Source organism: Mesoplodon bidens, assembly GCF_964165515.1.
Source record: "Mesoplodon bidens genome assembly, chromosome: 8".
Classification (NCBI taxonomy): domain Eukaryota; kingdom Metazoa; phylum Chordata; class Mammalia; order Artiodactyla; family Ziphiidae; genus Mesoplodon; species Mesoplodon bidens.
The window spans coordinates 75,359,192-75,372,773 of NC_138165.1; the positions used below are offsets into that span (position 1 = coordinate 75,359,192).

Genomic DNA, 13,582 nt, shown 5'->3' on the forward strand with positions numbered 1-13,582 from the left:
TTCAGTGACCCATTTACATGGCATCCTCAGATTAGACTGCATAAGAAGAAATATATGTGGTGAATATTGGAGAAAAAAATACCAAATACAATCAGTCTAATTCTTGTCAAATGGCTTCAGTGTGGGTTTTCAGTCAGAAGAGGGGCTTTTCATTTTTCTGCTAATCTCTCAAACACACTCCCTTATAATATATGCATTTGGGGTCATATGACTTCTGCATTTCCTAAAATACCAATGGTTGAATTGTTAATTATGGAATAAAACTTACATAGAAAAATATACTCAAGAGGTAAGTCAAACCAGACTGGTACCTTCTTTAAAAAAAAAAAAGACTTGGTCAGACTTCAACTACTAAAGTCGAGGTATTTCAGAAATTAAGAGGAAGAGCTGGGCAAGAAGCAAGATGGGAATCCCCAAAACTGTTCTAAAAACGGCAAGCTAGTGGCACCAGTGACAGCTGCTAGAAGCGTAAAGGAAACCTTTACAAAATTGCTAGATTCGACCTCACTTGTTTCTAGTGAGTCCTTCTCTGAGGGAAACAACGCTTTGTGCCCAGTTTAGATTTAGTGTGGCTACAGCAGTCTTGAAGTAAGTTTTTTTGATTAACCACAGCAGCATGTGGTAATGTTTTACTGCAGATAAGTCATCTCAGAAAGACAGATCCGAGGACATGGTATACTGCATAATAACCAAACCTCACAGTTTTCTGGCCCATTCTCCAGCCCACCCTAACACACACCCATCCTCTCTTAAAAGTAACTGTCTGCCCTTTGCAGTCAGGAAATTCTACAACAAGCCAGCCTGTGATCAAAGGCCTCTCCATCAGCTTTCCCCAGATACATAATCCACAGCTGGCAAAGACTCAGAAACATCCTCTTGACCATGAATAAATTTGATTTTTCGGACTGGAGGTATGCAAAATCATGTTATACAGCCCACAATGATCATGCATTTGAAGATTACTCCTCCTTTCCAGGACAAATTTTCTCTTTCTGAATCTCAGTCCTGTTTCTGAGGTGTACCAAGACATCAGGTCTGAAAAATTAGAGGAGAATTTCCCATTGCCAGGGAAGACTGTCGGAAAAGCTCATGACTTAAAAGGAGAAAAGGAAAATAGAATTAAATTTGTCAATGTGTGAAGATGCCAATAGGCATTACACACACGCCCGCAGGCGCACAAACACACACAGTGCTAGGAGTCAAATACGCTCAGGAAACACTAACTGAAAGGTTTCTTTCTTGCAGACCTTCTCAGAGCCTTTAATATTGCCAATATGCATTATGGATCTCCAAGAGGGGCACAGTAGACAGATCTTCCACTTCAACTCTTGTTCATCTTATATGGCAAATGCTCTGTAGAATATACATGGCAACATACTAGAATGGAAAGAAATGTATCAAGATTAAACAGGGCTGTCTCTGGGTAATAAAGTTTACAGGTAATTTTAATTCCTGTATCTCTAAATTCTCTATCATGAATTGCTATTGCTTTTACAATCTGAAAAAAGTTAAGGATGAGAAAGAAAAACTAACATTTGAATCTATATTGTTTTAATATTTTTAAAAATCAGAAGTAACTGAAAGTGAGATTTTTTTCTTTCTTTTAAGAAACAGAGGTGCTTATTGTTCTTTAAGATTTACTGTATACCTCCAGTATGCCAGGTTCTAATGTAGGAGTAATAGAAAGGAAGAATTTATTTTGATGATTCACTGCATAGTGCCAGTAGCCTGAAAGAGGAAAAGAAACTCTTCAAAGGTCTTCCCACTATGAGCTAATAAATAAACTAAAGCCTGCAAACATAATAAAAATACTTGTACAATATCAATATAAAAATATACATTTATGCTATTGTGCTTTTTCTCCCTAATCATTTAAAAGATCTCCTTTAAATATAACCTCTTGATTTATTTTGTAACAGTACCCTATATATAAAAACTTGAATTGGAAATAAAACTTTATCAATAGACCCTTAAACTCTATCATTCATTCTTTCATCAAGTTTTTAAATGCTTATTACATACTGGGAAATACGTGATTATTCTTGGAGAATTCCATGAAAGCATGTCCTTCTTCATGATTAGTTATTTTAGCAGGTTATTATCTAAATAAATCTAATACTATTTATAAAATTAGAAAGAGAAAAATTAGCGTAGAGAAACTAAAGTTCTAACAGACCTATGTAGCAAATATTTTATGATATGATCTGTTGCTTTGTCTTATTTTCAGTTTGATAATCATGGTAACTTGGACTATCCAGAAAAGTAAAACCGAATTCTAATTCTGGCCAAAAGAAAAAAATTTCAGTATGCTTGGTCCTAAGGCTTCCTACGTTTCCAGTTATGCCACGTTTAGCAAAAGAGACAGGAGGAGCCAGGCATCAAAGTCCATCTTTAGCAATTCTACAAACCACTTACTTGTTAAGGCGTTTCTGTCCCCAGTTACAACCACAGTGACTAGGTTAAACTAGCAAAGCCACCTCTCCAGGTTCACCATGAAGAAAAGAACTCTTCTTCTAACCCCTCCAGGCTATTCTTCCCATGGAATATTTTCAGACAGTTCTGGGAATGACCCCCTTCCTCTCAGCTAGGGGGAAGGTCACGAATGGTCAACAGGACACTCTAATGTAGGCAGACTTTGGGACTTGATTCACCCATCAAGGGAGGCAAAGGACATGGCTTCTATTTATGTCATCTCCCAAGATGAGACCAGAAAATCTCTGTGTAGTCTCTCTACAACTCAAAGGGGAGGAACCCAGGGAAATTATGTCAGTTGGAAGCCCCAGTGTGGAAATTCTCAGTCCACCAGGTTAACCACAGCCAGATGGAAGGGCCACAAATAGGTACAAGTTCCTTTGCTTTGAGACCTGAATAAAGAGGCCTAAATTTTGTGACTAGCCAAATAAGCAGCAAACTTATTTGCTCAGGGAAATTATATTGCCCTGCTCCAATTACAGCTCTGCTGGAACAGAGTTTCTAGAAAGTGCTGAGATTTCCTTCAATTTCACTGAGCAAGAATTCCAATGAATAAAGTGGACCCACAAAATCATATTAGAAAAGCCATTTAGAGGAATAAATTTCCACAAATCAAACCAAAGCAAAACAAAAATAAACTAAGTCTACCGTTTTTGAGTATTTACTATACACATATATTCACTAAATATGCAATGTGTTTCTAGTTCACACTACTGAATTTGTCTTACGATGTCAATAGCAGCAAGGAAGTCTGTAAGACTAGCTCAGAAGGATTCCTAGAGAGCCTAAGAAACAAGGAATCCAGTGCCTCAAGTACAACTTTTTTTTTAGACCGAAAAAAAAGAAAAAAAAATTGTTTTATAAGTCAGAGAAACTTGGGCCTGAACTCTAAATTTTGTGTTAATTGAATCAATGTTAACAAATTCAAGCTAGTTGGGGCTTCCTAACACTCACTTGTTAAAACAAATAAATGAAGGCCAAGAAAACATACAAAGAGGAAATATTTATGGGCCCAAAACAAGGGAGTTAAGAAATCAAACAGCACTATGAATAGGCACAGAACTATTGTTATGTCACCCACGAACACAGACATGAAATGACCTATGTATAAAAGTTAGCAAACAGTCATTGACATTGTACTCCAAGGCAAAAATATCAAAATAACCAAATGCTTCTCACACATGGGAGCCACATCTTAAAAATGAAAAGAAATTCAAAACAACTTAGGTGGCTATAAATGACAAAGGAAGCAGCTGCTGTTAAAGTTTCAAGTTTCTTAATAGCTCATGTCAGCAGCCACATTAAAAAACAGGGTAATTGTTTAAATGCTTGGGCACAACTCTCTTAAGCAACTACCCATGGTATAATGGGAACATTGAGATAAATCTGTACATCAAGGGATACCATAGCATTAGGAGAAAATTGCTTCCCACTCTCTTACTAATTTAGCAGATAAGAAGAATGTGTCAGCCTCAGATTGGTCAGCAGCTAAGTAGCAGGCAGTAATTTTTATTTACTCCCGTCTTTCTGAAGAATTTAGAATGCTTCTAATATTATTTGCTAATAATCATTTCTATTCATTGCCACCAGGCATATGTCAGGATAGAGGTGGGACAGGATACCGTGTGTGTCTCTTATGTTAGTTGAAACCATTGCTGAGGAGATAGAAAAACAGAAAATGGGGGAAATGACAACATGTACAGAGACTATTTACTATTTGCTTTCTACCCTCAACAAAGTTTTGGCTTGACAATTTTTTAAAGAAAGCCACCTCTACATCTCAAGCAGTGACGCAAATTATCTCTTCAGCTAACCCCTTGCTCTATCAAGAGGACTGATCACTCCATTCCTGGTAAAAATACATGGATAGGTGGGTAAGTCTGTGGGTAGCTAATCTTGAAGGCTGGCTACCCACAGGTTGGCTACACACACTGCTTGTTTTAAGAAAATATATGAAAATGTCCAATTACAAAACAGATTAACTCAAGGGTGCTCATTTACCTTACAAAATAAAGAGGCTGTTTACTATAGTTTTTATCAGGTCAAGGGGAAGAAAAAACTTGAGAGCAAAGTTGTTTGTGGAGTTATTTTTCGTAACAGTGGTAGCAGTTGCTGGGCCGTCCCATGAGAATCAGCACGATGATTCTGTACGCATCACTCGAGTCAGGAGGCAGTTAGAGCATCACAACTGACTGTGACTCCTAAGGACACGGGAATGTCTTCACGTTCAGGAAAACTTAAAACATCGAGGCCATTCAAATCAAAGTTGTACCTAAATTCTTCCAGGAACATTTTAAAAACTAGGAAGGCAAGAGAAATAAAATATATTCCCTAATATATAGCACTCAGATTATCATGCAACCTCTTTTATCTCATTGAAATGGAAATAGAAAACACAGGGGAAAAAATGGGAAAAGGGAGGAGTATTTTGGATTCTGCCCCAATGCTCCATTCCTACTGTTTTGTTCTGTCCCCAAACCAAAAAATGACATCAGGAACGTGAACACAATGCAGCCACATGAGCCCTGATGAAGGCCAGGCTTTGGTGAAGGAAAAGGAAGGAAGAGAATAGGCAAAATATGAAAGTCCAGTTATAAGGCCACGAATAACTATGCCCTGCCGCACATAACCCCTACATTCTTAAACGATTCCTCCCAGCCAGCCTACAAAGGGATCTTGAATTCCTGGGCCCCTGGAGCTGCCACGTATCCCGCTTTTACTGTAACAGTCTCCCCATCACCACCCTTGTCAGCCCTTCCCATTGTAGCACCTTACCCTCGGGCTGCTGCCAGATTTGCTTCCTGACATATTTTCTAGAGCTCAAACGCCTACAGCAGCTCCCCAGGGTCAGGCACTATGCTAAGTGCTTTTCGTGCATTATCTCATTTCATCCTTACTACAGTGCTATGAGCTATATTCCCATTCTCTCCATTTCACAGATGAAGAAACTGAGGCACAGAGTAGTTTCATAATTTACCCAAAATTACACAGCTAGGATACAGCAAAACACTCACAACCCCCATGTTTTAACACCAACAAAATAAAATCCAAACCCTCCAGCCTCGCCATCAAGCATCTCCATATCTTTCCAGTCTTATTTCCATCTTTTCCCTTTCGTTTCTTCCTTACTACCTGGCACAGCACAATGCAGTCCTCGTGATGAATTTGTGTTGACTGAATGAAATGTCCAAGCTAATGAATGATCAGTCAGTTTTTATTTCATTCAAACATGGTCCTTATTTTCAATGCCACGGGAAAAAATTGTTTCAGCATCTTCCCAGGAAATCTAATCTTTGAACATGACACCAGGCAACAAAGAAATTGCACAAGAACGTGTTAGGTTAATTATTCATCTCCTCACTGTCAGCAAGGGCTTCCAAGCAAGGCATCGGTAACAGATCTACACCCAGACGTGTTATAAGTCACACTAGGGTGGGGCATGGTTGTTGAATATGGGTCCCCAATCCAGGAAACAAACTCCTTACAATACATCCTTTTGTTCCTTGAAAGAAAATTTGTCAAATCTATCACAGGGCAATCATACTGGCAGTAGTCCTGAGTACCTAGAGCAAAATCTATTGCTTTATATAAATTAGGTTTTGCTTGGTGCCAACAAGTAGGATAAAGCAAAAACCCAAACTTAATTCCATACAGTACTTTACAGGATACAAGTCACTTACACATAACCTCTGACATCATCTCCATGGCAACGTTCTGAGGCCTTATTATTCTCCCCACTTGGCAGAGGAGGAAACTGAGTGCAAAGATGATGAGTAATGTACCCCAAACCACACAACAGACAAAAGACAAGAGACCAAGTCTTCCCTCTCCAAGTCCAGCCTGAGGGTCCCAGGTGTGAAGTGCAGTTATTTTCTAACAGACCTTTCCCTCTACATACAGCCTCTTCCACGATAAAGAAAGTTTCTGCCCAACTCAGTAAAAGGGTCCAAGCCGAGGAGCAGAGGCACCCAAGACGAACCAGGAAACGGCTGGCAACAGGCTTCTGCGGGCTTAAGACATTCGCTCCGTCAACTGTGCCCGCTAAGTAATGGTTCTGGACAGGGTCCCTTCCTCCTCCTTGTCCCCCCTCCTCCTCCCTGCTCCCCAAAATACCTGAACAACCCAGAAGCAGAAAAGAAGAAAGTAGCAACTTCCACACTTGTCCCTCCTGGCTTCCTACCCAATGCTGCAGGAAGAGCAGAGAGCAGAGCCTCATTACCTTCAACCTGGGGAGGGGGAGGGGGAGGGGAACTGTGATGGTTAATTTTATATGTCAACTTGGAGGGTGTGTTTGGATGAGATTAATGTTTAAATGGATGAACTCTGGGTAAAGCAGACTGCCCTCCATAATGCTGGTGGGCCTCATCCAATCAGTTGAAGGCCTGAATAGAGCAGAAAGACCATCCTCCCCAAGCAAAGGGCAATTCTCCAGCAGACTGCCTTAGGACTGGAGCTGCATCCATTCCAGTGAGAGCTGCATTAGCTCCCCTGGGTATACAGGCTGCTGGCCTACATTGCAGATTTTGGACTTTCCATAATCATGTGAACCAATTCCTTATTAAGAATGCCATATAGATAGATCATATATATATATGGATAATTTATATATATATATATATATATATAATAGTGTGTGTGTGAGGTATATATAGATATAGATATAGATATAGATAGATAGATCTCCCATTGGTTCTGTTTCTCTGGAGAACCATGACTAACACAGGGACCAATTGGCAATGGTGGAATATTATGGGAGCAGATCTTTGCTACAGATGAAGAAGGATCTCTGGGATGATGAAAAGGAACTCAAAGCAGAGGGAGCATGTGGTGTCCATGTGGAGGGAAGTACTGATGTATATGTACTTTGAGCAATGACGGGGGGGTGTTGGAATTGAGAAAATTTTTGCTTAGGGAGAACTAACATTTTTAGTTATACAAGGAGAAAGTTTATTATTCTTGAAAATTACATAACATGTAAGAAAAATGTGGTCTAAAGCTCACTTTGATTATAAAAATCCCACTAGAAAACACATTTGACAATTTTTATCAATTTAACCTTCTTAAAAGAGGACAAGATTCACATTACGAAAGAGGAAGAACTTCCCAATTTCGCTCTATGTGTGGAATAATCAAGTGGCCACCAGCATGCTTTTATTCAAACAGTACGCTGGGAAACAAAAAAAGTTTTTATGACAGAGCAAAGGGAAAACACAACTTCCTATTTGTTTTAGATATGTAATTTAAGCAAACACAACCATTAAAACACATAATCTCTTCATCAGCTGCACTAAAGTTTATTTTTAAACAGATATTCAAAATATTTAAGCCATAATCCTATCACAGCTGCAGCTGGATCATCAATTGTCGAGCTACAGGTTTACATTCATTCTCACCAAAATGTCTACATCAGTACAGTATTTATTTTGAGAATATTTTTCATGTGGATAATTAAAAGCTTACAAGTCCACATACATTTCGCTTTTATTATCAAAGTAGTTTTCAAAGATGTTTCTAGGCCCAAAATATACGATAGGTATTAACTAAGGTTAAATTCTAAAAGTATTCTTTCTATAATGAAAATCTGCACCTATGATAAAACACTAATAGGAGAATGCTGACTTATATCAGCAATTTTAATCTTCTCATGACAAACAATTTCTTTTGGTGGCATAATTTTAAAATCACTACACTAGACAATGACAGTTAAACTTATCTACCAGTTGGGATGTTTTCAGCTGCAAACATCAGAAAAAGCAACTAAAACTGGCTTAAGCAATCTGGACATTTATATCTCTCTTAGCAAAACCTTTTGAGGTAGGTTGTTCTAGCCTGAGTAGGTCAGTGGTTCAGTGATGTCATCCTTTTGCTCTGCATCTTTGGTAGTTGGTGACCACCCCCTTATGATTGCATAATGGTGGCAAAAGCTCCAAACAACACATCATCACACAAGAATGTCCAAAGTAGGAACACTGGAGGCAGGGAGAGGTGAGGAGTATGTACTCCCTGAACCTCCCATTTTTTTTATAAGGGAGAAATATCTTTCCCAGAAGCCCCCAGTCTTCCAGTAAATCTCCTGAACCAGAATGAAGTCACATGACCCCTTCTAAACAAATTTGTGTCAAATGGGAATAGGACTGCCATGATCTGCTAAGAGGTCTTCATTCATCCCCTGGGGTTGGGCACATTGCAGCCGGATGCCTGAACAAAACTGGGATTCTGTTAACAAAGGAGAAAGTGGGATGGGCAATCAAGAGTCACTTCCAAAGATGGGTAAAGAATAATAGCTTATGCTTTTAGTACCACTCACCTTATTATGCACTTTTTATACATTATATCATTTAGTTCTCACCAGTTAGAGGCCATTATTATCTCCATTTTCCAGATGAGGAAACCAAAGCACAGAGCGGTCATATAGTTTCTCCAGGTAAGTGATAGAAATAGAACTGAAATCCAGACAGTCTGACCCCAACAGTCAGCAAAGGCTTGGTTTGGGTGGCTACAAAAAAATTTTAAAGCAGAAAAGACAACTGAGGTGGCTATAAAATTCATCTAGGGAGGTAAGGTAGGAAAAGGAGAAAAGTTTTAGGAGCTTCCCTGGTGGCATAGTGGTTAAGAATCCACCTGCCAGTGCAGGGGACACAGGTTCGATCTCTGGTCCAGGAAGATCCCACATGCTGTGGAGCAACTAAGCCCGTGCACCACAACTACTGAGTCTGTGCTCTAGAGCCCTCGAGCCACAACTACTGAAGCCCATGCACCCCAGAGCCCATGCGCCGCAACTACTGAGCCCACACGCTGCAACTACTGAAGCCTGCATGCTCTAGGGCCCGTGTGCTGCAACTAACAAGCCCGCGTGCTGCAACTACTGAAGCCCTCACGCCTAGAGCCCGTGCTCCACAACAGGAGAAGCCACTGTAACGAGAAGCCTGCACACCACAATGAAGAGTAGCCACCACTCGCCACAACTAGAGAAAGCCCGCGTGCAGCAACGAAGACCCAACACAGCCAATAAATAAATAAATATTTTTTTAAAGTAGAAAAGTTTTAAAGCCCTTCAAATTTCAAATAAAAAGCGTCTTATTTCACGCATTTTTACTGCATTAAGGCAAAGAAGGAAGAAAAATTATTCCAGCGTTCCACTTTAGAACGCTCCTCCTAAAATATCTTTTAGGGCTTCCCTGGTGGCGCAGTGGTTGAGAGTCCACCTGCCGACGCAGAGGACACGGGTTCGTGCCCCGGTTCAGGAAGATCCCACATGCCGCGGAGCGGCTAGGCCCGTGAGCCATGGCCGCTGAGCCTGCGCGTCCGGAGCCTGTGCTCCGCAATGAGAGAGGCCACAACAGTGAGAGGCCCGCGTACCGCAAAAAAAAAAAAAAAATATATATATATATATATATATATATATATATATATATATATCTTCTATTTATTGCTAAAATTTTTTGTTTTAAACTTCACATATATTGCCAACCCCATAATAAAACTGTTTATTTCTTGATAATCTTTTTACATATATACATACATTTCACTTTGCTTTCTTCCAAATCTTTTTAATTTCCAGTCTTCCTGAATATCATTTGGAATAGCTAAAAGAAAATTCCTATTTTACCTCTCAATTGTTGGTCACCTATATTCTTTCTAATTTTTCACCACCAGAAATAACAATACAATAAATGGGGTTTTTTCTTATAGCTTTTTTCTTCTTTAGCAGTTTGTCTTTAGAATAGATTCCAAGAAGTGGGATGGCCAGGTCAAAGGGTCTGACCATTTGTATGACTTTTTACATCCACTGTCGATGGGCTTCAAAAAGAACTGAGCTATTAACATTGCTGCCAGAAATGTAAGAATGTACTCATTTTCTCAGGTCACATTAGCTTTGTTTTATTTATATGTGTATTCATTAAGTAGCCATAATATCGTTTCTCATTATTTTTTTACTTCCATTTCTTTGATTTGGAGTGGAGCATTTCCCCATAGGCGTGTTTGCAAGTATTTCCTCCTGTGAAAAACCTGTTCCTATTCTCTGCCCATTAATCTTTCTGGGTTTTAGTCTGTTGTGATTCACATATTCCAAAACAAAGTTGGCTTAATTTCATTTCTGCAAACTGCATGCAGACTAAATGACTGGTTTATCTAGACTTACACTTGGGTGGACCCAAATTCCAGCTTGTTTCCCAGAACTCCTAGATTTCAACAACTGAGGCATAACTGTCCATCTTAGTGATAAAAATATGAACAAGAATGTTTCCACTGCTTATTTTTTCCCCAAGATACATATTAAGACCACTACACTCAAAAATTCTAAGAGTAATATTAACATATATACATCAATCCTTGTTTTCATTGTCAACTACACTCTGCAGATAAAGGATTATTCTTTCACTATGGGATAATAACCTTTATAAGATTTCTTTTGTGCTTTTATCCCAAAATTGCTAGGTAGGTGCAAACTCCTAGGGGGAAAAAAAACAATTTCTTCAGATTTTGTTTTCCTTAAGTATAAAGAGGAAAAAAAAACCTCCTCAAAACAACATATACAATAAACTCTTCGATCGTCTTTTAGCAAAAAAGAAAAGGCATAAAAAGGGGCAAGGAAGAATAAACTAGGAGTTTGGGATTAACGTATAGCACAGGGACCTATATCCAATATCTTGTAATGACTTACAGTAATGGAAAAGAATCTGAAAAAGTATATATATATATTATATATAATATATAGATATCTGAACCACTTTGCTGTACACCTGAAACTAACACATTGTAAATCAACTATACTTCAATACAAAAAGAAAAAGTAAAAGCATAAGGCACATTGTTATAAACACTTTTTTAGACTCTACCACTCTGCCTCTTATCTCCTTCTGTTACCTAAATATTTATTCTCAAACCAGAATCACTAAGAGAGCCTTTTAAAAATATAGATTCCCGCCCCATGCCCCAAATCTTTGGGGCTGCAGCCTAATAATCTATACTTTTAAAATATTCCCCAAGTTTCCAAATATTTTAGCTGCAAAATCCTCATTTTAAACTAACTCTTAACAAGAACCATAAGGCTAATATTTAAATTGATTTTAAATCCTGCTAAGCAAAAGATCTGCATTTACTTCTGTAGTGCTTTGGAAAAAGCTCTTGAAAGATAATTTACACTCTTAATTAATCTTTTACCTAAGAAAGAGCTGAGGCCAGAGACAAACATTTTTGACTCTTAGCCCTTTGCAAGGTAAGGTAAGGATCACGTGGTATCCAGGATCAACACTGGTATCAATTTACCCTCAGAGTGCTTCCTGAAGGAAGTATTCAGGAATCCTTAGTCCTATTGCAAAGGGTTTGTTATTGTTTTTTCTTTGCTTGTTTATAAATAACCAAAATCAACTTGTATGAGGGTAGCCCAACCATAAGTAATTTTATTTTTTCAAACTTTTCCTTAATGTTATGGGGAAGTTATTTTTTATGCTTCAGGAGAAAATGAAAGGGGATTCATAAAAAACCTAGGTGGCATTCCCCATTTATTCACTGGCTGCTTTTGAATTCTCTTTGCAGTCAGGCATTATTAAAATCTTATTCTAAGATGTCCAAAAGCACAGTGGAGAGTTTATTAATGCCCTCAGTAATGCTGATTTCTGCATTATTCTATTAATATCAGTTATTCTATATGTATGTATTCCACATATGTATCTAAAGAGAAACTTGGATGCACTTGAAAACCAGAAGAATGTTGATGCAGAAGCCTTCGTAAGTCAGTGCTTTACTAACTCTCCAGCGTATTTCCACATAGGTATTTAAATCACAGAAAATCACTTCAGCTGCAGCCTCAGCTGGGTGGAGAGAAGGCCCTGTGGTTAAGAGTTTTCTCTTCTTTCTGTAGCCAAGAAAAAGAAAGTCACACTACGTTAGGTGGACTCTTCAGCAGACAAAAGCAACACTATGTGGTTCTGCAGTCAACAAGCAAAAGGGTTAACTGTGGCCTCCTGCACTGACTCAGTCTTATTATTCAGCCTCATTCCAGAAACAATATTAATAAGCAGTCCGGGGTTCCTTGAAAGATTAATGTTTCTGAGCTCAGCCACCCCCAGTGGGAGTATTCTCTACCCAATTCTATAATACGCAGGCTGCAAATCTTCTGGCCTCACTGAACTAAAACAGGCAAAAGCACTCAGTATCTTCCTCCATGGTTTCATGTTAAGCTTTCAACTCGCGCCTGTAATCGGCCAGAAATTTTGGTGCTTCCTGAACTGTCCTACTGAAGCATCCTAACAGCAGAGGAGCAGATCCCAAATACAAAATTAAATTACTCTCCCTTGGGGTTATCTTAAGATTTCTTGTATATGTTCCATCTTAGTCTCTGTTGTATTTATGCGTTGGTTTTAATGGCAAATAATGTTTCTTCTAAAACTCTAGGAAAAACGGATACTCCAGGAGGAGGAAGTAGATGTATTACAGCACTTCGTGTACCCAGTGGGGTGCATGCCCATCAGATTGTCTGCCTTATTCAAAACGTTCCCCTTCCCAATTACAAACCACATCCACAAAGCTAGTTTCTGAGAAGCCATTTGTGCAATATGCTGCCCCAGGCCCTCACCGTGTTAACCGAACCACAAGGCCCGGGGGGGACCAGGAGGTTCCCCATCCAGGGAGTGTGAGGAGATGGAGAGCAAGACGTCTCTCTCTTTGGCTGGAGCTGTAGCCACGTGTCCCCCTATGTAATCCGAGGAGACAAGAAATGTGGTCTTCAGAAAGGCAGCAAATGAAGAAAATACTCAGAGAGAAGCAGAGGTGAGAGGTAGAATGAAAATGCCACCTGGGTCCCCGAGATGTCCAGTCAAGGGGGCCACCCTTCCTGGAACTGGACTCCATCAATTTGGAAGCTTAGCTCTCTGAGTAGTTCACCACAGCACACCACAGGGAACTGCAGTTTGGGAAACACGAGCTAAAGTGATGGAAAAGGCAACGAAGGGCCTTGTTCATCATAAGTTGAATCACTTTTGCTGGGGGTGCGACCTTTGCTCCAACAGCATTCTTTTTTTTTTAATGTTTATTTATTTTTTCTTATTAGTCATCCATTTTATACACATCGTATACATATCCATCCCAATCTTCCAATTCATCACAC

At 39.2% G+C, this 13,582-nt stretch overlaps 1 protein-coding gene across 4 annotated transcripts in view; it reads right to left on the reverse strand.

Moving 5' to 3' along the window:
* Positions 1–13,582, reverse strand: part of ANKRD44 (ankyrin repeat domain 44) — a 328,696-nt gene that overhangs the window by 262,717 nt on the left and 52,397 nt on the right. The window lies entirely within an intron of this gene.